We start from the raw sequence: 5,324 nt of genomic DNA, 5'->3' as shown, positions 1-5,324 counted from the left end.
TAACACATACTGGGCTGTGGTGGTCAGCTGTGATGAGGAGGAGGAGGAGGAGGAGGAGGAGGAGGAGGAGGAGGAGGAGGATGTGGGTGGGAAAGGGCCTCTGGTAACATGGGGCCATGAGCAAAGCTTACAGGCCTTGCCCAGTTCCATGCAGCCATGTGGAGGTCTGGGAGACAATGCCCTCTTTGCACTGAGTACAGTTGGGAAGCAGGTATAAGCTGCCCAAGGCATCAGCAAACCCCAGCTTCCCTCTGTGCACTGCTGAAGGCCGAGTCACTCCAGCACTGTGGCAAATTCCACATGCTGCTATTTGTCAGGTACTATAAGAGATACAAGATGAGTGAGATGCATGCTGCCCTCCAAGATGGGACACAGCATTTGCTATAGGGTGAGGACCCCTCATCTGAGTCCCAGCCCTCTGTGTCTAGCTCTCCAATTCTGGAAATGCCACTTCCTCTCTGAGCTTCTGTTTACTCATTTCTGGCATATAAGTAAGCATTTTACTGGAGTATTGTGAAAGTTCTTGATCAACTGTAGAGTACGAACAAAAGATGTGGGAGGGGAGGCAGACTCGTCTACAACCCACTTATCTAGTAGAAGATAGACTGCTGAGTGTGCTGAGATATAAAGGAAGGGCAGCAGGCCATGGGGTTAATCACAAGTAGGGGTGCTGGTTCAAGGGATGTTGGTGCTTACTGGTGGTACTTAGGGCAGACCCTTGGAACCCCTGCCTTGGGAAGAGAGACTTATCCTGCCTTCACCCCACTCCATGCAGCCACCATGCAGACTAGGAGCTACTGAAAGTGGACTTTTCTTAGAGGCCATGTTCATGCCCCTTCCCCTGAAGCCTCACCATGTCCTGGGAGGGAATGGACTACATCTCCAGCAGCTGTTGTGGAGTGAGGGTGAATGGGTTTTTGCAGGAGCTCCATTGTACACAGAACCCTTGGGACAGTCAGAGGCAGAACATAGGACAGCCTCAGAGAGGTCAAGGGAGGTGACCTAGAATTAGCAGAAGCCATCTGCCCTAACTCCCAGGAGCATCATGCCTTCCCACTGTGCCCCGTGGATGTGTGCCATGTTGCTCACCTGTCAGGTGGCTTTTGCTTAGACCCTGCCCCCAGAAGGTGAAAACTAAAGCCAGAGGAAAACATCCACTCACCCTAATTTAGCAGAGAAAGGACAGGAACATGTGGTCAGACTCTTGGGCTGGCCATATGCTCTTGGGGCTCCAGGCTGCCCATGCACTACATCAGCAAGTGACCTGGGCCTGTCAATGGGCATGGAGCTGCTCCAGGCCAGGGCTCAGTGCCATGGAGTACAAGGTGATCAGACTCAGCCCCTCCTGTCCAGGGCTAGGGACATGCTAGACAGAAGCAGAGGTGCTACCTGTGGGAAATGCAAGCACAGGGGTGATTACTCTTGAAGAGAGGAATCAGAAAAGGCTTCATGGAGAAAGTGGCATTTGAAGCAGGTTGAGGGCAAGAAAGTTTTCAGTAAGTGAAAACGTAGATAAAGGCATTTTAAAACTAGGAAATAATGTAATCAAAGAATAGAGGCCTGAAGGACCGTTGTTTGGTTTGGTTTGGTTTGGTTTGGTTTGGTTTGGTTTGGTTTGGTTTGGTTTCCTCCTCTCCACTCTGGGAAGTGAGGAATGATGTAGAATGGTTGTAGCAGGCTCACATGAAGCTCAGAGTAAGAGCTAACTAAGGCTGGAAAGAAAAGTTGAGATTCGGGTGGCGGGAAGGACAAGCCATGGAGACTGGCTTCACTTGGCGGGCAGTGAAATCCATGAAGGTTTCTCAGAAGGGAGGTGACAAGATCCAGCTGTGCACGGCTGCACAGAACGATCGAGAGGCAAGGACAGTAGCCAGGAAGAGGCCACGAAATGATCTTGAGAGGCCACGAGAGAAGTCAAGGGAAAGGCGGGGAGATAGAGGCGAGAGAGAGAGAGACATTGCAGAGAAAAAACTGACAAGCACTTGTCACCTATTACAGATGGACAAGGGAGCCCAGGTAACCAATGGTGATCACGGCATACATTTGCTGAAGAGAGGACCTTGAGCCTCACACTTTCAATATAGTATTGTTATATCCAGTCCGGCACCCTGTGACATAGGCCATGGTCATCCCCATTCCAAAGAGCAGCAAACTGAGGCTCAGGGACATTAGGGATCTCTCAAGGTCCCCAGTTAAGAGATCAGCCAGATCAGCCCAAGACTTAGAATGCCGTGTCTTTGCCCTCAGGATGGAGGAGTCAAAGGGGAAGGTTGGAGAGAAAGGAGGCAGACCTTGATTTGAGAGGAGCTGAAAGTGGGAGCTGGGGATGCAGGAAGTGCTGAGGGCCCTGGAAGGGCTGGTCCTGGGGAGGGGCAAGAGGTCAGTGAAGATCCTGTGCCCTTAGAGAAGAAGCAGCCTCCCTGTAGCCAGCATCTGGGCAGCTGCCAGGGCCTCAGCTCGTGCCTGGGAGCAGGCAGGGCGAATTTCACAGGACAGCCGGCTGGAGGCATCCACGAAGGAGACTTTTTGCTCCTCACTACCCAGATTCATGGCCTCTCCAAAGCTAGCACTGGCCTATGACACTTTGGAGTGACAATCATCCCCTGCCCCTCAATTGTCCTCAATAGAAGGTGTCTTGATCTGGCCTTCACCAGCTCTTCCCTGAAGGATCCCAGAGGAATTTCCCACAGTGCCACGCAAGAATGCCAGGTGGTTATAAGGGACTAGAAGGTGGGGCTCACCATACACAAGGACACAGCCCTTCCTTGGAGCCACCCCAGCCATTCCTGTCCTTGTCATAACCCAGCCTCCTACTTCCTGTGCTCTCCGGCAGGTTCCTGTTTAGCCATCCGCATGGCTGGAGTAGTCTCTGCTGGCAGCAGCGCAGCTGCCCCTGTGCACTTTGCTCCCTCCTTGCACACCCTCCGCCATCTCTCTGAGGTTCAGGCTCTTGTTACTCCATTTTCCTAGTGGGGACCCTGGAGCTCAAAGTGCTTTGCTCAAAGTCATGTATTAGGAAGTGACTGGGTCAGAACTAGATCCAGCTTGCAAAGGCGTCATATGGTACATTATACCTGAGGGCTACCCTGGCACAGTGGGGAAACTGAGGACTGACCATCGCCATAAGGTTTGTCCAGGGAGAGTCATGTCACATGAGGCTGGATGACATTAACTAACAATGACCACAATAGCATGTATTAAATGCTTACTGTATGGCAGGCCCTGCGATAAAAACTTTATTACACGATCTCCTTTATTCCTCATAATTGCTTTACATGATAAGTACTATGGTGTTACCTCCACTTCATGGCTGAGACCTCAACAAGGTTATGTAACGTGGCCGAGACATGGGGCTGGTGCATGTGAGAGCCAGGATTTAAGCCATTTAAGTGACCTGACTCAGATGAACCAGAGCAGTGTCAGAGCACAGACCACTGTCTGCCTCTGTCCACCTGGCTCCTCTCCTCACCCATCCATCCAATACTTGCTGAGCACTGGCTCTGTGCCACACCCTGTCTGCAGGAGACAAGGGAGCTCCCACGCCAGGAGAAGAGGTGGGCAAGTAATGCAGTCGCTGCTGCCACGAAGACCAAGGGCGGAAGTCCTGGGACCCCATCCTCTAGGATCCCAGGCCCAGCGAGGCTGGCTACAAGCAAGTCAGGGGCCAAGACAAGAATGTGGGTCCAGAATCACAGCTGGCAGTAGCATATGTGGCTGGTGTTTGCTCTAAGGCGCCAGAACCAGAACCAGGGTCAGAAATGCCCCTCAGCTGCCCGGGCTCCTTGGCAAAAAACAGGAAGGGTCCCCAGTGCAGGGAGCAGGGTGTTCCCGTAGGGGAGGGGAGGTTGGGTGGGGGCAGGGTGGGCCCAAAGAAGAGAGGATGGTAAGGGGTCTGAGGGGTCAGAGCTTCCGAGTGCCGATTGGCGGCAGGGCCCTGCCTGCTCATTCTTTCCGGCTCATTTCACATACTCATTTTCAACCTGACACTTCCTCCCACAACCTCCACCCTCTGCCATCTATCTGTGTGTGGCAGGAACACCAGGCAAAGCATTGTGGGAATGTCCCCAACAGGCAGTGGACTAGTGATTAAGGAGTGAGATGGGCAAGTCTGGTGCATGCAGACCCACAGTCCTCAGCAGCCTGGTGCAGGCCCCTGGGAGCCCCAGTGGAGCCTGGAATGAGAGGGAGCCTGTTCAACCCCAACTGGGAAGGAAATTCAATAAGACAGTCTGGCACAGAGCTGCAGAAGAATGCCCAGCAGGCAGCATGTATATAAGTGGACACCAGCTCCCTACATAGTTATGTGAGCTGTCACAGCACAGCCTGGCACACCATGACAGGGCAGCAGGGAGGGGGCAGGGTCCAGACCTCCTGGGGGCAGTGGACACAAGGCCCATTGGCTGCCTGTGTGTTGGCATGGAGGGGTCTCTTGGCCACCGGCTCCAGGACACCCAGGGTCAGAGCTTGGGCACCTGCAGGTCCTCTTTGCTACCCTTTGGGCTGAGAACCTAGACTCCCACCCTTCTGGATGATGGATTTCCTTTCCCTTGTGGCGCTCACATTCTGGGCAAGATGGCCACACCAACACTTGTAGGGCCTTCCTGGCAAATCCTGCCACTGTGGTTATGAGTGGGGACCCTCCGTATGGCTCTAGGTCCACATACTTGAAGATATCGCCCTGGCTATGCTGTCCTTTGCTGGCACTTAAGAGGCAGGGATGCAAGTGTGATGTTCTGTTTTACTCAGGAAATGCGGATGAGTAAGGAGTAGGGAATTGGACTGAGTATGTGCTGACTCTGAGAGAAAACACTGGACATCTATGGAGAATTTTAAAAATCTCTATTATGTAATTATTTTGAAGACTTGTCCGCCTTTCTCGTCTGGATAACTGAGCTTCTTTCTGGTTAATTGAGGTTATTATTGTCTGATGCTCAACATATCTTATTTTTTTGCAAATACATCTCACCCATTTGTGTCTTCCTCAACAACTATGAAGAAAAGAGAGAGAACTTTACTTTGTAAAAATCTGTTCAATTCTAAAGAATCCAACTCCCAGCCCTTCCAATCATAATAGAAGCACCTGCCAACTCCTCCCCAACTTAGCCAGGGAAAGAGCAGGGAGGCTCCCTAATAACACATTAAGAAGATGCGGGTGAGGAGCATTTAAGCTGCGGGCAGTGTTGGTTTCATGACTCCAAATGGCCCATCTGACCAAGCAGAGGCGAGGGAGTTCCTATCCCCATCCCCAGTCATGCCAGGATCCAAGGGGTGGAATGCAGACTGTGAGCACCAAAGGGATGTCAGAGGCTATCTCAGGCATGGCT

The sequence above is a fragment of the Heterocephalus glaber genome, unplaced genomic scaffold (assembly GCF_053883595.1).
Source record: "Heterocephalus glaber isolate CG9 unplaced genomic scaffold, H.glaber_assembly_v1.0 deba00001497, whole genome shotgun sequence".
Lineage (NCBI taxonomy): Eukaryota > Metazoa > Chordata > Mammalia > Rodentia > Bathyergidae > Heterocephalus > Heterocephalus glaber.
Note: the sequence above shows the minus strand (reverse complement) of the source record.